Source organism: Trachypithecus francoisi, unplaced genomic scaffold (assembly GCF_009764315.1).
Source record: "Trachypithecus francoisi isolate TF-2019V2 unplaced genomic scaffold, Tfra_2.0 Lachesis_group1, whole genome shotgun sequence".
Lineage (NCBI taxonomy): Eukaryota > Metazoa > Chordata > Mammalia > Primates > Cercopithecidae > Trachypithecus > Trachypithecus francoisi.
Window position 1 is genome coordinate 159,942,800 of NW_022681454.1, and position 26,299 is coordinate 159,969,098.

At 34.8% G+C, this 26,299-nt stretch overlaps 1 long non-coding RNA gene across 1 annotated transcript in view; it reads left to right on the plus strand.

The window, feature by feature from the left end:
* Positions 1 to 1,486: 1,486 nt before the first annotated feature.
* Positions 1,487 to 26,299, plus strand: part of LOC117084844 — a 73,755-nt gene continuing 48,942 nt past the window's right edge. The window contains exon 1 of the long non-coding RNA XR_004437703.1: positions 1,487 to 1,550. This is a non-coding gene — a long non-coding RNA (uncharacterized LOC117084844). The remainder of the gene's footprint in view (positions 1,551 to 26,299) is intronic.

A 26,299-nucleotide genomic window follows, 5' to 3' on the forward strand; every position in this document is an offset into this window, starting at 1 on the left:
GGATTGTTGATGGTTGAGAAAAGGGCAATAAAAATAAAACTAAAGGTCATGCTAAGGCCAGAAATAATGAATAGAAATGAAAGTATATGATCCTGGCATTCATATAAAATAAAATCAACCATGGAAATTCACAATAAGCCCAAGGCTATGCACAAAGTATAATAGAGAAAAGCTGGCCTTAAATGAATCCCAGAGGAGATTGTGCAGAATCGCTCTCTGGATGAAAGATGAATTCCAAAATACTTTTATTTGTTGAAATTATTTGAAATGATTGAAACGGCAAGCACGCTTTGGCATATATTTAGTCACTTCAGGGTACCGACACGTTATTAGTATTCAGCACTAATACCAGTGGGCACATTTATACAGTTATTTTCCTTTTCTTGTCATGTGAATGCAGTATTGTTTCTACATGCATACATTCCTCTATAGGCTTAATGAATGTGTTTGTCTGTTGGCAGGTGCATGCAAATATTGTTAGATTGAATATGTGATTGTTTCTTTTTCAGAAATGTAAATTGAATGTTTTAAAGGCATTTTAGTTCACCTTCTGAGAATGCTAGGAAGTGAACGTTGTGTGATTCATCCCTTTTGCAAGGATAATGCAAAATAAAAGCCATTTCTCACCAGCATATAGCTTTACATCTGAAACTCTAGATTCAGCATTTGGGAGTATGCTTCTTTTCATATGTAGCTAGGAGAAACAGTGCATATTTAGTAAAGGCAAGTGACATAAATATTATAGTTTTGAGCACCAAGTAATATGTTTTCATAGTCACCAAATGTTTATTGAACACTTACGTGACCAGTACTAGTATACTGTCATAATAATCAATGTAAATGTATCAGTGAACAAACTATATAAAACTCTTCACTCTTACGGAGATTACATTCTAATGGAGGTTGAAGAGAGAAAGTAAATCAAAGAAGGAGTTGGTACAAAATGTTAGATAATAGTAAGTGGTATGAAGAAAAATAAACCAAGTAAAGGAAAAGGGTGTTGCCCAAGGTAAGAAGTATACATTCAATAAGTGTGAACATATTTATGAATGAAATAATATCATGTCTGGCATTTTCTTGAAAATAATCTATGGTCCAGTGTAGATAAATAGAAAGGACCATGGATGAAATTCAACCCTGAGTTGATTTTTTTTATCTAGATGGTATATATATATATATATATAATATATATATATATATGATATATGTATGAGAATTCATAATACTGCTCTCTCTGCTTTTGAAAATGTTTGTGAGTGTTCATATTTAGTTAATAAAAACAGGGTTCACAATAATTTCCCCAGGAAGATAACATTAAAGAACCAGATGGGAAGCAGTGTAAGATTCAGGTGCAGGAATAGCAGTTACAAGCTGTTGAAATCATAGCATGCCTGGAAGGTTCTAGAAATAGTAAGAAGGTAAGTGTTGCTAGAGTGGAATGAGAGAAATTGAGAATATTAGGAGATGACATCATAAAGGAGCCAGACTCATGGTAAGAATTTCACCATGAGTAAGATGGGAAGTCATTGGAGAGGTTCAGCAGAGAAAAGGTAATCCAATTTGAATTTTAGAAGCATCATCATGGCTGTGTTGCTTAGACAACACTAGAGACAAGCATGAAATGCCTGAGACTCGTCAGTTGGGTATTTCAAAATGCAGAAGATGGTGGCTTGGGGCAAAGTGATATCAATGGAGTTAGTGAGATGTGGTCAGCCCCTGAATTTGTTAGCAGGTGGTATCAATAGGATTTGCTGAAAGAAAACATGTGGGTTGTGATTTATGAGAGAAAGAAGAGACTCATGGATGATTCCAAAATGGGGGCCCATGCAAATTGAAAGAAGAATTTTTCCATGAAGTGAGACAAGGAGGACTGCAGGAAGATTAATTAGGGGGAGATTTTGTGTTGTTGGTCTTAAGAAAGATAGTGGTGAGAAGACGTTTTAAGATAAGAAGGGGTGATATTTCAGTCTCTCTTGATGTCTGTAGATGAGAATTGAAGCTATAGAGTAGCGATAGGTTTATAGTAAGCATGTAGGACTTTCCCTCGAAAAAATATTTTGGAAAAAGCAGAGTGTTTATATTTCCCAATAGTATTTTTTATAAAGGTTTCAAAGAGTTCTAGTTCTCAATTGTTTCCATTTAGTCACCAGAAACTTATAAACTTGGTTAGTGCTTTATAATGCCTGGCAGTGAATTTGAGCGGCAAACTGTAAACATAATCCATGACAGTACATGCATTTCTTAATCTGCAAAAGCTACATTGCAAATAATGATATCAAATCTATAGAAATGATTATCACTTGGGCATTAATGTTACATCTGTCTGATTATTACCAAGACTTAAAAAAATTACTTGTCTCCTTAGCATGGAAACAGTTTATCTTAAAACCAATATTTCCATTTACAAAGTGCAAAGTGCTTACGTATATATCATTTGTTTTGATGCTGATAGCATAGGACCTTTGCAAAAACATTGTTTTCCCTACTTTAAAAATGTGAAACTTGATATTAAGAGGTTGACTCAAAATGAGGACTAACTGCTACTAAAACTACCATCTAGATCACCTTACTCTTACCTTATATCACTTGTTAATATTACTTTATACTTGGCTGTTTATATGTGTATATAGCCATATTTAAATATACACACACATGTATTTATTTACATAAATGCATTTATGTATTGATATATGTATTAGCCCATTCTCACAATGCCATAAAAATACCTGAGACTGGGTAATTCATAAAGAAAAGAGGTTTAATTTACTCATGGTTCTGCAGACTGTAAAGGGAGCATAGAAGTTTCTGCTTTTGGGGAGGCCTCAGGAAGCTTCCAATCATGGCAGAAGACAAAGAGGAAGCAGGTGTCTTACACAGCAGGGGCAGAAACTAGAGAGAGCTATGGGGAAGGTGCTGCACTTAAACAACCAGATCTCACGAGAATTACTATAAGGAGTACAGTACCAAAGGGATGGTGCTATGCCATTCATAATAAATCTGCCCTCATGATTCAATAACTTCCCACCAGGCCTCACCTCCAACATTGCACATTACAATTCAATAAGAGATTTGGCGGGAACACAGATCTAAATCATATCAATATACATATGCATACACACACACTTCATTTGGCTAATGCTACGTGTAAAGCTACCCCAAAAACTAGTGGTATGAAACAAAAATTATTGTATTATGCTCAGAGATTCTGGCCTCATTAATGTATGCCTTTTTTCCATAATGAATGGGATCTTGGATTGACAGTTTCAAATGCCTGGGGTGACTGGAACACCTGGGGGCTGGAGTTATCTGGATACTTTTAATTCACATGTATGATGTCTGGGATGGACTTCAACTCGTTGATCAGATTGTCTTCTCATTGCTTCTCCATATAGATCAGGCTTTCTCCAAACATGACAATCTCTGGGTTACTGGACTTTTTGCGTAGAGGTTCAGGGGTCCATGAATGGATATTTCAGTGAATGAGGTCTTTACAGCATAGCCACAAAAGTCACCTAATAGTGTTTATGCCATGCTCTGCTTGTCAAAACAGTCACAAGATTCAAGGACAAGCAAAACGGACTTCATTTCTCAAAGGGAAGGGTATCAATGCATGGCTGTGTTTTAAAGCCACAACAGAGACCAGCATGTTTAGAGTTTAGTTCTTACCAAAGTTTGTTAATACTTTCTAAAAATAAATATAGTCAGTAAGTCTGGATCAATATGAATGTGCTATAGCAATAGTATTTCTGATGAATTTGGGTTTTTAGTTCCTGAGTCTAATATTGAGGCAGAGGTCCCAACATTCTCTCACAGTGCTGGGCAATTAAAGTCATATGCCCTGCTCACTGCAGGTAGTTTGACCTAGAAATACAAACAAACAAACAAAAAAAGAAAACCAAGAGATAAATTGTATGGAGACCCATTAAAGTAGTACCTTGAAATAAGGGCTGTAATAGAATGTTACCAATAAAAACAGCAACAAAATATGTCCTTGGTGTTAAAATTGATTTATGTAATCCTTTTGCATTTCTATCCAAGTTGAAGATCCAAAGCTGATGTAAATGCAAATACAGCCTCAAGCTACTGAGCAAAAGAATAGCATGCATTTACAAAGCAGTGCTTCTTAACTAAGAGTGCTACTGCCTCTTTTCTCTCTAGTGGGCATTTGGAAATCTGTGTGATTGGGTTTTCACAATCACTGGCAGTGTTACTGGCATATAATCAGGATGGAGTACCCATAAATTTTAAACATCTTGAAATAAAGCCAGTCCCATACAACAAAGTATTGTCCCAACCAAAATTTCAATAGAGCTCTAGTTGATAAATATTAATACAGTGGGCAATCAACTTGCTTTCTATAAGAGATAAGATATAGATATAGACATATATATATAGAGATACACACACACACACACATATATATATATTAATTTATTTATCATACCAGAAAATGGCAGCCATTCTTAGTGTCAATCCCCATGAAGGGATACCATAATAGAAAATATTTTCTAGTCATTTCTTCTAAGAAGTTTCAGAAATATACATATAGCTCCTTTAAACAATTATTGTAATTTCCAGATAATATAACAGAATTGACGTTGCTAATAAAGTCCCAGTTTTGTTGTTGATTGCTAAAGAGGAAGCAAAGTAGGAGAAACAGTAGTCAATTGCAGCAATGTGGTAATAACTACTATGGGTTTAATTTCAGAAATTGATGAAAGTACTTAGGAAGAATGTATGACCTGGTCTTGGTTTGAGGGAAATCAGAACTGTCTTTCTATAGATTGAAGAAAAAGCCTCGAGTTGCAGGAAGAAGACTATATCAAGATAATAATTTGGTGTATGCCAGTTCTGGCCATCTGAACAGGGTTCAGTATTGTTGGAGCTTAATGCATATAGTAAATGATCCAATTAGGTCTGGAGCAAGAAGGACCTTCAGAATCTGATAGTGAAGTGTTAAGCAGGGGAATGACATTGATCTTTTGGCTTTAAGAAATCACTCTGCCTACATATAGGGAAAGAAATATGGGAAAACAAACTAGAGGCTGGAACCCAGTTAAACCAGGCAAGACCCAGTTAAACCAAGCGTGGCATCAGGGATCGCAATGAATTGAAGTAATCAAGAGATAATAGGATATATAGGGGTTAGGAACTTGGGAATCAGATGCATCCAATATATAGTGGCAAGGAAGGAAAGTGAGATGGGGAATATAAGAGGAAGATCAGGTATTTTGTATTTTGTGGGAAAGAGGAAGAGTAATAAACAGTGAGCCTGTTGAGCATATTGTAGCCTACTGTGCATGTTATCAGAGATGCACAGTAGGCAGTTAGATACACAGGTATAAAGCACACAGAGAGCTGGTTTGCAGATCGAGACTTGGCAGTTTGTTGCTGTATTGTACTCAGCCACCTTAATATGAAAGATTTAAAATACCTTCCAGATACCCTGGTAGGGTCATTTAGGGGACTTTCCGCTTGTTTTTTTAGAGAGGAATATGACTACTGGGGAAATTACATATCTAGCATTTCCGTTGTAACCTAAATCAAAGAGAGCCAATTGGAAATTTCATCAGATTTAAATGTTGCGAAAAATAGATGCCAGCAATAAAGATTACATCTTTAGGTGGAATATCTATCAATCATCTATCTCTCTACTATCTATATTTTTCCTATATTCTTATTAATAAAGCTCTGAATTCTTCATGTAAAGTCCAGTGTTTATGTAAAATTCTTTATGTAAAATCCAGTTCAAAAGTTGGGCATAATCATCAGTGCTTTTCTTTTTCTGTTTATGAACTTGGCTCAAAGAATAAGATTTTCATATGTTTGGCAAGGTTGCAAAATTAAGTTAATTAGAAAGAGTTACCATGGAGAAAATAGATTGTGGCAGATGTAAATAATCAATAATTGAGGAGGAAAGTGAAAGTGTACCAAAAGAATGTCTAGCAGGATACGCCTCTGTCATGCGGAAATGAGTCATTAAACTAGTAAGATAATGTGCTCTCTCCATGCTTTCCTTATAGTCCTACAGATTATTGAAATGCTATTTTACTGAGGTTGTGGGGCAAACTTTCATGAGTTTTATAATTGAATATTTAAAAATTTAATACATTTTGGTATTAAATATCAGTATCAAAGGAAGAATGATCATAAGCATGATTGCACATCTATCTATCTGTAGAAAGGTTAATGTGGGATTAATAAGTAGGAAAAAAATGACCGCTAGTCTAGATCATAAAACTTGTGTTTAACTCACAGATGTAAAAGATGAGGCTAACCTATAGCCTATCATTTAATAATGATTTCAGAATGTGGAAATTGTTAGATTAATGACAATTTTATGAATTCATTTATTCATTATGCATTTACTCAACAAATTAGTATTAAGCATCTATTAGTATGTGTCAGTCGCTCTTGAATGAGCTGAGGGTACAACAGTGAACCAGAGACACAATGTGTTACCCCTAAATAACTTATATTCTAGTGATATGGGGAAGATAAAAACCTAGATATATGTAAGTGTTCTGATAAATATAAAGTTTTTATTGAGGAATAGGTAATTAATATCCTGGATCCAAAATTGATTTGCAGATTTCCATTTTTGTCAATACACTAGATCATCTCAAAAGTTTTCAGTATTATAGACTTCCAGAATGAAATATTAAAAGAACCTCCATTATCAAAATGCTTGGTTGATTTACAGGAAAGTAGTGAAATCCTCAGGTGCTAAAAAGTGAACAGGGACTTGGAACCCAAAGCATTAACATCAGGTAGAGACAGAAGGTGAAACCTTGCTCCGTTTGAAGCGGGATAATGGAATTAAGATTCATGAATAAAGATGAGATCTCAAAAGGCTCTCTTCTGAGGAAAAGGCTGTAATGTAAAAAATTCTACTCATGAATACAGAGAGACATGAGACAAGCTTGTCTGTCTTGGCTTGAATTCCAAATCAGAATAATCATTATTATCCATATCTATAGGCCTGTATGTGCTGATGTTTTGGATTGAGTTTTTACTATTCATGACATTAGGAATCTTCAGTGAAAGGTATTAATGAAAAAATTTGTCTGTTTATGGCAAATCCCACTGGATTTGTTATCACTAGCAAACCATGTCTATCTCTGGATAGATGCGACTTGATCCAGGTCATATGCTATTTATATACATAAAGCTCAGCTGAATATGAGTTCATAAGTCAAAATCACAAAATATAACAAACAGGAAAATCCATCACAAATGAGTCAGTAGCAAAAAAGTCACAATATTCAAATCCACCCCTCCTCCCAAGCCTCACATACCAGATAATCTAGACTCTACATTAAATGTTTGGTATTGCTAAGGATATAAAGAACTCGAGTGCATAAAAGTATTAGAGGCTCTGAAGAGTAAAAAAGCAGCTTTGAAGGAGAAATAACTCAAATTTTTATAAATAAAAATCATTATTCATTTAAAATAGACAAAACCCTCAATGAATAGCTTGACAAGTAAATTACACACAATTGGAAAAAAAGTAGGTCTTAACAATGTCTCTAATACAACACAGAGAAATAAAAAGAAGAAAAATAAGGAATAGAATTTAAGTCACTGAGCATGGATCAAGGATTGCATTAATCATCAAGGTATTTCAGAAAAAGCAGATAGAGAACAGGGAAGCAATACAATTTAAAAAACTGTCACTAAATTTTTTTATGAATTCATAAAACAAATAGATCTTCGGTATGAAGAGTTATAATGAGTCTTGAGCAAGATAAAAAAAGATATGCATACCTTGGCATGTTGTACTGAAATAACAAAACTCAACAGCAAGGTCAATATTTTAAAAGCAGTAAGAGGGAAAAGGATGGACTACTTAGAAGTTAATGATCATGAGAATTAGGCCTGATTTCTCACCTGAAAAAGACTAAACTATAAGATAGTAAAATATCTTCTAAGGGGTGAGTTAAAATAACTGTCAATATAGAATTGCATGTCTAAATGTGCCATCATGCAAAAAGGGTGAAATAAAAATGTTTACAGACACACATAGAAAGGGGAAAAATCCCTTGCTGAAAGAAAGTAGACCACTAACTTCACAAAATATGAAAATCAACCCAGAAAGTAAGGGTAAAATCCCAAAAGGTTTAGTCAGTGTAGGGACTGATGTGCATATGGGTAAATCTAACAAAGATCGATAGTATAACAGATAATAAGAGTGATGATAGTTACAATGATAATGAAATACTAATAAATCATTCTGGAAGCATAATAACAAGGAGTACTACAATTTTGGATAATAAAGACCAGAAACTAGTTATGAATTCCAAAGAACTTCACAAAGTTATTTGTACTGTTCAAACATTGACGAGAGACATTATTAAATTGTAGTTTGGTTTAATCTATAACATAAAAATCAATTTAAAAAACTTGAGGATGCTGGGACAGACTGGATTAAGAAAATGTGGCACATATACACCATGGAATACTATGCAGCCATAAAAAAGGATGAGTTTGCGTCCTTTGTAGGGACATGGATGCAGCTGGAAACCATCATTCTTAGCAAACTATCACAAGAACAGAAAACCAAACACCGCATGTTCTCACTTATAGGTGGGAACTGAACAATGAGATCACCTGGACTCGGGAAGGGGAACATCACACACTGGGGCCTATCATGGGGAAGGGGGAGGGGAGAGGGATTGCATTGGGAGTTATACCTGATATAAATGATGAATTGATGGGTGCTGACGAGTTGATGGGTGCAGCACACCAACATGGCACAAGTATACCTATGTAACAAACCTGCACGTTATGCACATGTACCCTAGAACTTAAAGTATAATAATAATAAAAAAATTTAAAAAAATAAATAATATGAGCTTCAAAAAAAAAAAAAAAAAAAAAAAAACTTGAGGATGCAGAAAGACCAAAAGAAAAACCTGTATATTATGGCAGCTATACAAATATCAGATTAAGTAGACTAAAAGAGAAAAAGAAAAATCACCTCATATTATCAATGATGTATTTGCTAAAGTGATAAAATAAAGCGGTGTAATAGAATAATTAGAATTTGTGTGCATCTGATAACATAGCTTCAAAATACATAAGGCAAGTACTGCAAAATTGCAAGGGCAAATTTTGCGTCTCACCACCATGATGGGAGAAGAGTTAACTAAACAACATAACAACGAACTAACTGATACACTCTGGTGAACACCTCAATCTCAAGATAAAAGGAATATACATTATTTTCAATAACTGATTAAACGTTTACAAAGTTGACGATGTATTAGTTAATAAAGCAATTCTGAGAACATATTAAAACAATTATCACATAAACTACATTATTTGTTCAGAATGAAATTAAAGTAGAACTGACTGTAAATAAAGAACACCCAATAGTTTGCAAGTTTGGAAACATCCTTCAAAATAACCTATAGGCTATTTTGTGAAGTTATTCACACTGAGGGAATATATACTTAAAATTCTATTTAAATAAAAATTATGTTAAGATAAAAATAGTTGGTGTTGTGTTTGTTAAAAATAATAGAAACTTGAGTGCGGAATCCATAACATTAGGGGAAATACAGCCTTGAAGAAGATATATTGGAGAAGAAGGAAGGATGCATCTTAGCTAATCAGGCAAATCATAAAGTTTGTAAAACAGCATACCTAAAATGTAATAGGAAGCATAAAAAATAAGAGCAGAAACTAATGAAGTAGAAAATAGGAATCCAAATGTAGGGTAAGTGTAGTTAAAAATTGGTTCTATATAAAAAGATAAATAAAATATTTTTAAAATTTCATAAACAAAAAGATTGTCAGAAAATTATTACATATGTTTATATATACATATATGCATGTTGTGTATTTTATATATATATACACGCGTACATATGTATATATGTGTATACATGTATGTAAATATGAAAATTGTGCATGTTTATATATATACATATATATAGAGAGAGAAAGAGAGATTTGTTTTGAGGAATTAGTTCACACAATTGTGTCAAATTTAAAATCTGTGGAGCAGGCGCCATGGCAGGCTAGAAACTCAGGCAGGAGTTGATTTTTCAGCCTTGAGGCAAAATGTCTTCTACCATACAAAATCTTTGGTTTTTTGAGCTTAAGAGCTTCAACTGACTAGATGAGGCCTACCCATGTTGTTGAAGGTAATTTACTTAAAGGTCAACTAGTTGTAGATGTTACCAGGTCTACAAAATACTTTCACAGCAACCCCTAGATTAGTGTTTGACTAAACAATTCAGTATTATAGTCTAGCCAAGTTGGCACATAAAACTATTTAAATAACTAAATGTATAAATTCACAATAAATATAAATAAAAATGAGTGGTCACAAAGGGAGATAATATGAATAAGCACATGAAAATGTGATCATTGTGATTAAGGGAAATGCAAATAAAAACCATAATGAGTTTCCATTAAAATGTTTAAAGACTGAAAACAAATGTTGGCATAAAGAAAAATGATCTGTCATATATTTTGTGGTAGTATAAAATGGCTCAATCACTAGGGCTTGGCAAATTTATTTACACAATGAAAATGTACACTTATTCTTGGATTCAGCAAATCAACTCCTGGGTACATACCCTAGAGAAATGAAAATATATTTTGAGCACTGAAATAGAAGTCCTAACCCCTTCCAGCAAACTAATAGACTCTCCTTTAGCTAAAATTTTAACCATATTGGGGACCGTGCCGGGGGTGGTGGAGAATGAACACACACAAGAGACAAAGACAAACAGAGAACATGGCGGCCGCGCCTAGAGCCTCCGCCTCACTTTATTTATACTCCATAAATTCCACGTCAGCAAAAATAACACAATGCCAAACAAACTTTCTGCACCCAGATATAACCTTCTGCTTATTGGAGAAGAAGGAAGGTTGCATATATGCAACCTATGCATTCTGCTTAGTTCCTTGTCTCTAAGTTCTTTCTTACTTTGTCTGCCTTCTTGGCGCCTACTAGAGTTCATTAAAAGTTCAACTAGAGATACTGTCCTTGACTACTGGAGTTCATTGAAAGTGCAGCTAGCTAGAGATACTGTCCTTGAGCCTTATCTATTCTTAGCATATTATTTTCAATGGCCCCTGCAAACCGCCCTGCCACGGCAGGACAGAGAGTGTCCACATCACATTTACTGCCATCCTCTTTCCTTTTAATAATTGTGATTAGATTTTGTCAAAAGGTTGGCTTGAAAGAACAAAAGGCCCAAGACCTGGACCACTTGGTGACTTCCGCCTGTTTTTATGGTTCTGACACGACAGCTATTCTGGACCACATTTGTTTGTTTGTTTGTTTTAAGAGACAGGTTGTTGTTCTGTTACCCAGGCTGCAGTACAGTGGTATGATCACGGCAGCCTCAAACTTCTAGGATCATGTGATCTTCCTGCCTTAGTTTCACAAGTAACTGAGACTACAGATGTGCACCACCATGCTTAGCTTATTTTTGTATTTTTTGTTGAGATGAGGTCTCACTATGTTACCCAGGCTGGTTTCAAACTCCTTTTCTCAAGTGATCCTCCATTCTCAGCCTCCCAAAGTGCTGGGATTACCAGCATTAGCCACTGCACCTCACAAAGATTTTCTTCTTGATAACTGACTGCAGGCCTGGAACTAGTTTTGGCCACTCTCCTGAGGATGCACAGGACTTGTGCCCTACATTTCACCTTTTAACTTGTAGGACTTAATTATAATGTATTTAAATGGTAAGTTTGTACACCAAAGTGAACATGGATCAGATGTTTCTCTATGATTCATGTGTATGCCTCACACATCTTCATGAATATTCATAACTCCTCCTCTATCCTTTTGAATATGTACACCCTGCTTCTCCTTTTAGTATATATACTGACCTCTTCTTTCTCTCCTTTGAAGCTTTAAGATCTTGGCTGGAGCCTGGCTTCCTGCCTGCAGGACATAGCCTCCTTAGAAATAAAGTTCTTTTTAAAATGTATGGATGTTGTGACTCTTTTTCAGTCAACCATGTTAGCAAGGAAGACTTATAAAAAATGTTTATTGTAGAGGACTACGTGCCCACAAATGAGATGTTCCCAATAAGTCCTGCTCTTGCAAAAGAAGCAGGGTGTTCCTTCCCTGTTTGCAGGGAGGACAAAGGAGCCAGCTGCAAACAGCAGACCCTGGGGGCTTGTTTATGTGTAAACATCTTGAAAATCCAGAAAGTCAGGGAAAGGTCAGAAAAGCAACAATGTGTCTTGTGACTTGGCAACATTCCACAAATGACTGTATAAAATAAAGCAGAGCGCACCATTTGGGGTGGCCGCCATGTTTGTCTTGTCTTGTGTTGTCTTGTGTGTTCATTCCTTTGTTTAGGAAACACACGGACCCCAACATTTATGGTGGTTTAATTCATACAAATCCTAAAGTAAAATCAATCCTATGTTCATCAATAGAGAATAGATAGACAAACTGTGGTACCTTTCCACAATGGAATACTGCTTTTCAATAAAGAGGAACACATTTCTAGTTACTTCTAACACCCACAACATGAATGAATAACAAAACTATTATACGCAGTGGGGGAAAAAAGGCCATTTATGAAATATGTATACTGTATGATGCCATCTAAATGAACTTCTCACATAGACAAAATTACCCTATGCTGATAAAACTCATGAACCTTTTGTGTGAAAAGGTGTATTGATAGAGGAGTATGTAAAAAGGTTTTGTGGTTATGAAAATGTTCTATATATAGAGTGGAGTAGTGATATTTATTTCCTCAAACTTCTCGAACAATATACTTGAGCACATATGCGTTTGTATGCATTTTCCCAAAATACAAGCTAGTATAAAATGTAAAAAAATTTAATATAATTACCCACACTAGCAGATTAATTTAAAAATCATATTTCTCATAGTACACGCATAAGACATCATTCAATAAAATAGAAAGTTTGGCATGATAAAACAGTTTCACAATTAGGAGTTGAAGAGAAATTATTTTGCCAGTTTACTGAATATCCATAAATGAGGTGGATGCTGGCCTATACTGTCTTTTAAAAATTTACTTGTTTTTAAAAATATATTTTTTAATTGACAAAATTTAATATATTTATGGCACACATCATGATGTTTTGATGTTTGTATACATTGTGGAATGGCTAAACCAGGCTAATAAAAATATCTATTACCTCAATTTTTTGTAGTGAGAATCTTTAAAATCCACCCTCTTAAAATCTTTTAATTTTTTGAAAGCAGGCATAGTTTCCATTCTTGCCAGAACAGATACTTTGTTCATGGGCCCACTGAGCTATGGCTCGGGAAAGAATCTGACTAGCATCCACAAAGTGCATCATTTATTCTACTTGATTATTAAGAGCCTTCTTTGCACTGGAAACCCTTAGGTTTGCATTTACCAGTAACACAAATATCTTCCCAGTCTCTTTCAATCTGAGAGGTTCATCCACATAACTCTTGCCTAGATTTCCTCATCACCAATCTTCCAATCCTGCTCCTCCCAAATCATGAACATCCACCCAAACTGTTAGCAGCTGCCCGTGAACCAGTATAGTTCTGAACTTCTGTCCATCTCTTCTCCAGATGAAGGGAACCACAAAATACGCTGCTTGAAGCTCCAGACACTGGAGTATTTTCCCTCACTAGGGTTCTTCAGGATTATGGAAGGCCCATACTGCAAAGCTCTACCTCTTCCCTTCTGGGTAGCACCATGATATCATGTATACTCATGTAAATTAGGCTGAAGCTTTCTGCCTCCGGACAGATAGTTGGCTATAAGCAACTCCCCAGAATACCATATGCATGGATTGACAGAGAGGAGTCAATGCAATAGGGGTTGTTGTTGGAGTCTGAAAGCCCCAACCTGTATCCATTGAACAATGTTATAATATTCAAAGTAAATTATTGACTTCCAATGTTTTAAATCAATTTACTTTTATTAGTTTACTTTTATTTTGTCCTCAATTTATAATGTTGCATCTTTCAAGAATAGTACGTTACATCTATTTATTTATTTATTTTGAGACAGACTCTCACTCTGTCGCCCAGGCTGGAGTGCAGTGGCTCAATCTCAGCTCACTGCAACCTCTGCCTGCCTGGTTCAAGCAATTCTCCTGCCTCAGGCTCCTTAGTAGCTGGGACTATAGGCATGTGCCACCACATCCGGCTACTTTAAAAAATATTTTTAGTAGAGACAGGGTTTCACTATGTTGGCCAGGCTGGTCTCAAACTTCTGACCTCAGGGAATCCACCGGCCTAGGCTCCCAAAATTCTGGGATTACAGGTGTGAGCCACTGCGCCCAGTCCATTCCACTATTTTCTGAAGTTTGTTTGTTGTGGTTTTTTTAAAAATTTTGCTTGCATTTGATGCTCCATAATCTTTGTAACTTTACAGATTCCCCTCATATTTCTTGATATTTTGTCTGTTCACAACAAAATCTATTGCTTTTTATTTTGGTCCCCATTCTTGATAATTATAGCCTTTACTATTTCAGCATCTTCCTTCTGTGTGTGTCATTGACAGAACCATCAATTTGAATGACACATGGGATTTCAGATGCCATGACTAACACAAGTAGAATAATCAGTTTAAGTCTTAGTCTAAGAGCATGACTGGCTAACTACTTCAAATCCAGCAAAATAAAGAATGTGGACTCCTTGTTTCAAAATCAGATATCAAATATTTTAAAGTGTACTAAAATATAAAATGACTTTTTTCTATTTTCCATGGCTGCTGTCTCTCTTATTTGTCATGGCACTTGTAACATATTCAAACTAATGACGTAAGTTCAAAACATACAATTTTAAATTGTTAACGTTAATTTGATCACTCAGCTTTCTCTTTTGCAATGTCAGTGTCTAATGCAAATATAAGGTCATTTACCTAATTTGTGGAATTACTAAATTATTATAATTCGTATTTTGTAGCTCAGGTATCCGTTGTATTCCATTCTTATTAGAAGAGCAAAAGTCTCACACAAATTTAACTCAATTGATTTTGTTCTACTTCCTGATATGTGTACATTTTTCCAAAATCTTCTACCTTTACCTTACTGGTGAGTAATGAAGGACCGAAAGGTAAAGGTACTATGGGGTATTCCATATACGTCATGAATTTGTTTTAAGAGGTTGGCTATTTCAGGGAAGTATCACAAGTAAAAAAGCATATGATAGGGTTCCTTGGTCATTGATATTTCTCAAAATGCCACCATTTTTCTGAGTTCAAGTTCTGAGTCCAGTGGAAAATTTGGCCCCTTGGGACTATCAGCAAACAGAACTTCAGTCATAGACCGAACGATATTTACCTTGTGCTTGCTTTGAGTCTTGTCGAAGTCAGTTGGGAACACATCATAGGTCCATCGGGATTCTATGCTCGGGAGACACGGCAAACCCTATGTGAGAAGGGTGGCAAAGTATGGCATACATGGACATTACACAAAGCTCCTCTTCTCACGTGGGTACATACTCAATTGTCCCACCAAACTTCACATACACAAGGCACAGATTCAAACATAAAACAATGATCTCGAGAAAGCTACAGAAGCACATAGAGCCAGGTACTGGCTATTTTGAGCCTGTCATATGCTTATGAAGCTAGCCCTGTTTACAAAGCATACAGTTTCTTCTGCTACTGTATTGTGTGAATTAGTACACTTCTGGCCCTAGGATTTTTCACTTACGGTTTTTTGTTTTCCGCACAGACTGTAAAAATCACTAAACTGTGAACTGTAGAGTGAAAATAAAAGAGTGTTCATTCTATAACTAAACATCAAGAAGTTATCTTGCAATATTAAAATGTTATGCAAGGCAGCAATTTTGCATTTTCAACCTATGTCATAAATATTTTACCTTGTATCTTTAACTAATCTATTATTCTGTGTAACTCAAGGATGCTTATGCTTAAAAAGTTACTTTATCTAGTTAATAATGACTTTTTAAATAAAACATGTTTAATGTTGACATTAATCAGATATTTAACTTAAATATTAGTGATTGCTTAGTAAATATTCTGTCTTTTTTAATCTGAAAGTGAAAAAAGTTATTTTTACTTTCTTCAAAGATTATTTGATTTGTTGGCAAATCTTTGATAATAATCTACATGCTACAACTTTCCAATCATTTGCGATTCTTTTATTTTAACCTGTATTGATTTCTTCCTTGGCACTTTCTTTTACTTTGATTAATTTTGTAGAAACATTTCTGTCATATTGTTGAGAAACAAGTTCCCCTGTGATTCTATGAAATAAGATAGTATTTTATATAATAATTTGGAAACCAATTTTTCTCTATCACGTGAAGTTACATTTCCTACTTCTATTTTATATGAAATTAATACTCTATTTTTTCTCACGTAATTTAAATCCTGTCTGTAAACTGTCATTAATGACATGAATTAAATAAAATAAAGGAAATATCAATTTTATTACTCATTCATTCACTTAACAATATTTATTATGAGCTTATTGGATGAAGGAAGGAGCTACTATTTATTACAAGGAATACTTAATTTAATCATTATTCTATCGCAAAAGTCAAATGTTAAAAAGAAAGGAAAAAAATAGAGAAAAGAAAAAAGGAATAAAATTAAGATATAACTTTACAATAGAGTGAATTAATCAAATTCCCTACTGATTCATCCTTTTTAATATACCATTTCAAAACAAGAATTTGTAATGAAAAAATTGTCTTTATCAGTCATTACTTTCTCTCATGTTATTGTTTTTTATGTACTAAATAGATATGAGTTCTTGAAATATTGGTACAGTTTTCTGAATATATAAAAGTATATTAATAAAAGTAGAGAGCTGAGTTTAGCTTTCTTTCTGTGACTTTTATATTTAATAACTTCAATGTATTTGATGAAACACAAATAAATCAGCTCAGATGAATTTAACTGTAATATGCATGCTAATATTGTTTGCATTCAGTCTGTAAAGGAATCAGAAACTGAAGTGACCAAAAGTTGAATTTTATATTTCCTGAGGGAACCCTCGGAATAAACAAGGCATGCAATGACTATTTGTAAAACATGTCAAAAACCCAGTGACCTGAGTGCCCTGCCTTTCAAATGGATGAATGAAAAAAAAACAAAAACAAAACACAAGACACAAACCTTTTTTGTTAATAATATGACATACAGTCATATCACTTATTTTTCTATGATCAAAACTGTATATATATAAAATTATATTTTGAAAATTAAATATTATAAAGTTTTTGATCATTTCCAATATACCTGTGGCCTCAGGATCCAATAACATTGGAATGTTCTGAATAAATACTTATTTATTTTTGGTTCTCTCACTGTCACCCAAAAAGAGAATTAGCTGCTCTCTGGGTTATGAAATAAGGAGAGGGAATAAAATGTTTGGTCGCTACCATCACAAATGCTGGGAAAAGTGGTCCCCTATTACACTGCTGGTGGCATAAAAAATCTGTAAATCATTTCAATGGAGAAATGTATTCCATTCCATTTAAAAATGTGTGCAATTTGACCCATACCTTTCATTTCTAATAATTCATTATTGAAAAATAAAATCTTACATACTCTTTCCTTTATATAGACTGCTTATAATAGTGTTGCGTATATTGTGAAAAATGTTAACTAGGAGATTGAATAAATAAATTCATGTGACAAGGAATTGGCAGCCACAAACATATTGATGGTAGATTAATACATAATATATAATAACATTTAACTATATTGTACATAGCTTATTAAAATATAAATGTAATTAATGAGAATGATAATAAGGTAATTATAATTAATAATAACAAAGGAAATATGCATGGTATGTTGACAAACTGTTAAATATGAAGATAATTACAAAATGTTATTTCATCATGCTTCAGTACAAGTAGAGATGTGTCTATATGTTATGCATATCATAATAAAGGCAGGTGAGTGTAGAAAAAGACTTGTGCAATATCTGTCACGAAGTTGATGGTAGTATTTATGTTTTGTTGGGGTCATAGAGCTTTATATTTTCTTAATGCTTTATTATAAATTTATTAAAATCCAAATATTAAATAATTTTGTATACAGGAGGAAAACTACTATGCCATACACAAATTTTGGGATAGAAATTACCAAAATGCCAAAATGAATTTTAGTTTCACTGTAAACCCTCAAGTGAAACATGAATTTATATTAAGTTTTCCAAATAGCTGTTAAAACTTGATTATTTAATATACAACAATCTTTTCCTGTTAAGAATGCACATAGTAGGTAGGTGAGATATGGCTAAACGTTAAAATGTGTTGATTACAAAGCAAAAATTAAATAAAGGAAATCCCTGCAGGACAGAGCTGAACAGTATTTGAAACAGAAAGTTTAACTTGACTTCATATTTAGAACTCTGGGCTAACCCCTATATTTCTTGGTAACCTGCAAAACCTTTACTATTTTGCAAAGTGAGAAATCCAGCAACTGTAATCCTATTTTGGCTTTTAACACTTAGAATACTATGTTAAATTCATTTTATATCTTTACCCCTTAGTTACTCATATATAATGTAATGCTATTAGTACTATATAAAATGTTTAAAAGGAATGAGGGGAGATGGTGGATAGGAGACAGGGCACACTTGTAGCTCCCACATGGATGAACAGAACAGCACGTGGAGACTCACACCATGATATTTTGCTCCAAGAACCACTACAAGAACGTACCAGGAAAACCGAAAGAATTCACAGATCCTTTGAAAGAAGCAGCACACCGCTGCAAATCATGTGTGACGGGTAAAAAATTGCGAGTTTCTGAAGTGTGAGAAGGGGAAACCATACCTCAGAACATACATCTGCACTGGGGAAACTGAAAAGCCAGATCACAAAAGAAAGATTTAACCTTGCCTAGAGATGAAATGGGTTTAGGCAGTCCTAAGAAATATAAAAGTTAAAGTAGCAGTGGGAAGTGCCTTGAATACATTCCCAGTCTCCAGCTTGAGCTGTGGGAAGCAACCTCTGACCGTATCTCCCAAGGGCCCTTGAGGAAGGCAGCCAGTGGAATTGCGGAGGGGTTGCTGGACAAAGGAAGCTCCCAACTAAAACTGGTAGTGCTTTTGACTAGGCATCAGTTTTCTTGAGCAGAGTCTGGGGGACAAGTGGGAGCTGCTATGGATATGAGCTAGCTAGTACAGGAGCTCAGAAGTTGCCACTGACAGAGAGGGCAGATGGAAAAAGGTGAGTTCTAAAAGCCAAAAGCCATGCTTGCTTTCTCAGCAGGGATACTTCATGGCCTGGATCAAGGGATCACCTCATGGGACATGAGAACGTCAATAGCATCCCTTGAGTTTCAGACCTCTCCACTGAGTTAGTCTACCCAAATTAGAAGCAACCAGAAAAGTAATTCTGGTAATATGACAAAACAAATTTCTATAACATCCCCAGAAGATCACACCAACTCCCCAGCAATGGATCCAAATCAAGCAGAAATACCTGAATTGCCAGATAAATAATTCAGAAGGTTGATTACTAAGCCACTCAAGGAGATAGCAGAGAAAGGCAAAAAACAACTTAAAGAAATTTTAAAAACAATACAGGATATAGATTAAAATTCTTCAGAGAAATAGATACCATAAAGAAAAAAAGAAATCACATCATCTTGAAATGAAAGACAAACTTATAGAAATACAAAGTTTAGTAAACAGTTTCTTTTTTTTTTTTTTTTTTTTTTTTGGCAAAGTCTTCCTCTGTTGCCCAGACTGGAGTCCAGTGGCACAATCTCTGCTCCCTGCAACCTCCGCTTCCTGGGTTAAAGAGATTCTCATGCCTCAGCCTCCCAAGTAGTTGAGACCACAGGTGTGCACCATCATGTTCGGCTAATTTTTGTATTTTTAGTAGCGAAGGGGTTTTGCCATATTGCCTGGGCTGGTCTTGAACTCCTGGCCTCAAGTCCTCCACCCCTGGTGGGCTCCCAGAGTGCTAGGATTACAGGCATTAACCACTGTGTCCAGCCAACAGTTTGAATAATAGACTGAAACAAGTCAAAGAAAGAATTCCAGAGATTGAAGACAAGGCTTTGGAATTAAACTAATCAGATGAAGACAAAAAATAATTTTATAAAATGAACAAAGCCTCTAAGAAATTAGGGGTTGTGTTAAAAATTAGGGATTACGCGAAACAGCCAAATCTAAGAATAACTGTTGTTCTTGGAAAACTTATTTGAGTGAATAATTGAAGAAAACTTCCCTGGCCTTGCTAGAGATCTAGATATCCAAATATGAGAAGCTCAAAGAGCAGCTGGAAAATTCATGGCAAAAAGATCATCACCTAGGCATATATTCATGAGGTTATTTAAAGTTGAGACAAAGGAAAGAGTCTTAGGAGCTGTGAGACAAAGCATCAGGTAACCTGTAAAGGAAAACCTATCAGATTAACAGCAGACTTCTCAGCAGACACCTTAGAAGCCAGAAGGGACTGGGGTCTCATCTTTAGACTCCTGAAACAAAATAATTGTCAGCCAAAGATTTTGTATCCAACAAAACCAAGCTTCTATAAACAAAAGAGAGATAAAGTATTTTTCAGACAAACAAGTGTTACTGCTACTAAGCCAACACTACAGGAAATGCTGCAAGGAGTTCTAAATACAGACACAAAACCTTGAAGTACGCCAAAATAGAACATCCTTAAATCATATATCTCACAGAGCCCATAAAACAATAACACAATGAAAAAGGAAACAAAGTATTAAGGCAACAACTAACATGATGAATATAACAATACATCACATCTCAATACTAACTTTGAATGTAAGTGGCATAAATACTCTGCTTAAAAAGATACAGAATGGCAGCATGGATAAAAATCCATCAACCAAGTATCTTCTGTCTTTAAGAGACTCAGTTAACACATAGGACTCACATAAACCTGAGGAAATGGGGTGGAAAAAGATATTCTTTTCAAATGGAAAGCAAAAGCAAGCAGAAGTACCTATTCTTATAGCAGACAAAACAGACTTTAAAGCAACAACAGTAAGAAAAGACAAGGATGGGCCAGGCATAGTGGTTTATGCCTGTAATCCCAGCACTTTGGAAGGTGAGGTGGGTGGATTGCCTGAGGTCAGGAGTTCAAGACCTGCCTGGCCAACATGGTGAAACCCCTTCTCTACTAAAAATACAAATATTAGCCAGGCGTGGTGACAGGCACCTGTAATCCCAGCTACTCAGAAGGCTGAGGCAGGAAAATCGCTTGAACTCAGAAAGTGGAGTTTTCAGTGAGCCAAGATTGCACCATCACACTCCAACCTGGGTGACATGGGGACCTTCAATGCTCCACTGATAGCACTAGACCTGTCAATCAAGACAGAAACTCAAAAAAGAAACAATGGACTTTAACTATACTTTACAACAAGAAAACTTAACAGATATTTACAGAACATTCTACCAAACAACTGCAGTATATACATTCTTTTCTTCAGTACATGAAACATTCTCCAAGATAGATCATATGATAGGTCACAAAACAAGTCTCAAATTTAAGAAAATAAAAATTATATCAAATATCCTCTCAGATAACAGTGAAATAAATTTAATAGGAAACTGGAAATTAAATTTAATAGGAACCCCCCAAACTTCACAAATACATGGAAATTATATAATCTGTCCTTGAATGGTCTTTGGGCCAAGAATTAAATCAAAATTGAAATTTAAAAAATTTTTTGAGCTGGATGATAATAGAGATAAAACTTATCAAAACATATGGGATGCAGCAAAAGTAGTGCTAATAGGAGAGTTCATAGCATTAAATGCCTACATCAATAAGACTGAAGGAGCACAAATAGAAAATCTAAGGTCACACCTCAAGGAACTAGAGAAGTAAGAACAAGCCAACCCAAACCCAGCAGAAGAAAAGAAATTAAACAAAATCAGAGCAGAACTAAATGAAATGAAAACAACAACAAAAAATACAAAATATAGATGAAACAGAAACCTATTTTCTTGAAAAGATAATTAGTGAGATTAGTGAGATTAACCAAGAAAAGAAGAGAGAAGATTCAGTTAAGCTCAATTAGAAATGAAACAGCAGTTATTACAACTGATACCCCAGGAATACAAAAGATTACCCAAGGCTACTATGAACACCTTTATGCACACAAACTAGAAAATCTGGATAAGATGAAAAAAGTCCTGTAAATATACAACCTTCCCAGATTAAATAAGGAAAAAATAGATACTCTGTACAGACAAGTAACAAGTGGTGAGATTGAAACAGTAATTAAAAAATTGCCAACAAATAAAGTCCAAGACCAGATGGATTCACAGCTCAATTTTATCAGACTTTCAAAAAAGAATTGCTATCAATCTTACTGAAACTATTCCAAAAGATAGAGAAAGAAGGAATCCTCTCTAAATCGTTCTATAAAGTCAATAAAACCCTAATTCTAAAACCAGGAAAGGGCATAACAACAACAAAACAACAGACCAATATCCTTGATGAACATAGATGCAAAAATCCTCAACAAAATACTAACTAACCAAATCCAACAGCACATCAAGAAGATAATACACCATGATCAAGTGGGTTTCATACCAGGGATGCAGGGTTGATTTACCACACACAAGTCAATAAATGTGATACATCACATAAACAGGATTTTTAAAAAATCATACGATCATCTCAACAGACACAGAAAAAGCATTTGACAAAATCCAGTATCACTGTATGATCAAAACTCTCAGCAAAATTGGCGTAGAAGGATCATACCTCAAGGTAATACAAGCCATATATGGAAAACCCACAGCCAATACTACATTGAACAGGGAAAAATTGAAAGCATTCCCCCTGAGAACTGGAACAAGAGGAGGTTTCTGCTTTCTCTGCTTCTGTTCAACGTAGTACTGGAAGTCCTAGCCAGAGCAATCAGACAAGAGAAATAAATAAAGGACATCCAAATCAGTAAAGAAGAAGTCAAAGTGCTGCTGTTTGCCAAAGTTATGACTGTATACCTAGAAAACCCTAAGGAATCATTCATAAAGCTCCTAGATTTGATAAATGAGTTCAGTAAAGTTTCTGGATTAAAAAAATCAATGTACACAAATCAGTAGCCCTGCTATACTTAGGAATCTACTAACAAAGGAGGTAAAATATCTCTACAAAAAAAAAAAAAACACTACAAAACACTGCTGAAAGAAATCATCAATGATTCAAACGAAAGCAAATGGATGGGTAGAATCAGTGTAGTGAAAATGACCATATTGCCAAATGCAATCTACAGATTCAGTGCAATTCCCATCAAAGTACCAACATCATTTTTCACAGAACTAGAAAAAAAATCCTAAAACTCATATGGAACAAAAAAAGATCTTACACAGCCAAAGCAAGACAAAGCAAAAAGAACAATCTTGAGGCATCACATTACCTGACTTTAAACTATACTACAATGCTATATTTACCAACACAACATGACACTGACATAAACATAGGCCAATGGAACAGAATAGAGAACCCAGAATAAAGCCAAATGCTTGGAGTCAATTGATTTTTGACAAAGCAATAGAAAATGAGAAAAGAACACCCTATTCATCAAATGGTGCTGGGATAAATGGCAAAACACATGTAGAAGAATGAAACTGGACACCCGTCTTTCACCTTATACAAAAATCAACTCAAGATGGATCAAAGACTTAAATCTAGGACCTGAAATCACAAAAATTCTAGAAGATAACATTGGAAAAACCCTTATAGACACTGGCTTAACCAAAGGCTTCATGACCAAGAACTTAAAAGCAAATGCAACAAAAATAAAGATAAATAGTTGGGATGTAATTAAAGTAAAAAGCTCGTGCACAGCAAAATAATCAGCAGAGTAAAACAGACTACACACAGAAGGGGTGAAAATATTCTCAAACTATGCTTCTGACAAAGTACTAATATTCAGAATCTACGAGGAACTCAAACAAATCAGCAATTAAAAAAACCATCAAAAATTGGCAAGGACATGCACAGACAATTCTCAAAAGAAGATATACAAATGACCACTAATCATGAAAAAAGACTTGCTCAACATCATTAATTATCAGGGAAATGCAGATAAAAATAACAATGTGATACCAACATACTCCTGTAAGAATGGCAATAATAAAAAATTAAAAAATAATAGATTTTGGCATGGATGTGGTGACAAGGGAGCACTTTTAAGCTGCGGATGGGAATGTAAACTAGTACAACCACTATGAAAAACAGTACGGTGATTTCTTAAAGAGCTAAAAGCGAAACTACCATTTAACCCAGCAATCCCATGTCTGGGTATTTACCCAAAGGAAAATAAGTCATTATATGAAAAAGATGCTTGCCCACACATATTTATAGGAGCACAATTTGTAATTGCAAAAATATGGAACCAGCCTAAATGCCCATTGACCAAGTAGATAAAGCAAATGTGGTATATATACACCATGGAATACTACTCAGCCATAAAAAGAAATGAAATAATGGCATTCGCAGCAACCCAGATGGAATTGGAGGTGATTATTCTAAGTGAAGTAATTCAGAAATGGAAAACCAAATATTGTATGTTCTCTTTTATAAGTGGGAGCTACGTTACCTAGACAAAAGTAAATAAGAATGATATATTGGATTTTGGAGACTTGAGGGTAAGGGTGGGAGGAGGGTGAGGGATAAAAGACTACACATTGGGTGCAGTGTATATTACTCTTGATGGGTGCAACAAATCTCAGTAATTACCACCAAAGAACTTCTCCATGTAACCAAAAACTACCTGTTCCTCAAAATTATTGAAATAAATCAAAAAAGGGTTATTTTCCCAAGTTCATATAGTTGGGAGATATTGAAACCATTAAACTAATAAGGATGAAGAGAAAAATAGAACTATGATACAGGATTTAGTGGTTTTAGACACCTACATTGATGATATCTGCCTCGAAGAATGATACACACAACAGTCCAATGTTTTCTTACTTCAATTTTGGAGATGCATAACAAAAAAGTACTTGTAGAATCAAAGAAGATAGTTATTTCCCCCCATTTAAATGTGAATAAAATACAAGTGAGTAGAATAAAACTAAAAGAGAATAAAAATTATGTTGTCCATATGACAAGTCATCAAAGTCCACGTTTTGAAAAAAGATGCATGTGTCTTCTGAGCCTCGTGTTTTAAAAAATATTTAAAACACTGGGTCTAAATGCAATGTAGTATTCTGGATTGGATCCAAAAACAGAAAAAAGGCATTCCTAGAAAGACTGATGAGGGAGCAGAAACTTCAGATGTATTGCACAGAGACTGAGTAATGTGAAGGAGGCAGATTTGCAAAAACTGGGGAGGTGTCATTCCAGACAAATGAGGCACTATGGAGAAATAAGACTGTCATTCAAAAATCAGAAAGGAGTCCAAGGTGCTTAAACCTCGTCAATGAATAAATTGAATACATTGTGTGTGTGTGTGTGTGTGTGTGTGTGTGTGTGTGTTGGGGAGGGGGTTGCCTTGACTTCCACATTTTCTTCAAATTTGCTTTAACTAGAGTATTTGCTAATTATAGTATTAAGGAAGTTTTGTTCCCTCCAAAATGTTATAGTGTGTTCTAGCCTTCGTTGGAGAGACTTCTGTATTTGTTCCTGGTCAGTGTCTTACTCTGAACATCCTTGGGCAACTTCCTCTGTGTTCTTCCCAGTGTGTTTTTCCATATTGGAACCACATGAATGGTTATAGAACTTTCTTCTCAGTGCAGAAAGAAATTCACCATTTTGAACCAGAGTGAAAATGGATTTCTACTCCCAGTGAAGAGGCATATTTGCTAAGAAGAATACCTCTGGTATTAAACCACAGTATATTTTTTCTAGCTTTAGAGAGCAGGAATTTTATTTTTTGTGATAATGTAAACCACCACACGTGAGAAACATTCATGAATATTACTGAGATAAGACTCTGAACTCTTAGAAACAATGTTTTGCTGCATAATGGGAAAGGACAATTAAACTTGACATGTTAATAGAAAAAATTTCTCTCCTGCTTATACTTTAGCTTTGTAACCTTTCTATGTCATCAAATATATAAATTGACAACAGTTTCAACTGAATTTCTCTAGAAAACTTGTTTAGCTAGATATTTACTCGTTCATATTAGTTTTCCTGCCTACGTGCACTTGTCTTTTTCTATTACACACCCTTCATTTCTTCCTAAATACCAATACCCTGAGTAAAAGAGGAATCTTGCAGAGCTCTGCTTTCCTTATTGAAAAAATTATTTCTCCTAATTCTTTCGCAGGATATGCCCAAGGAGCCAAACTATTTCCCTTTTAATTCTAATGTTATCTGATTTAGTACTTTTTAAAAAAATATGCCATTTACTTATTTATTTATTTAGGT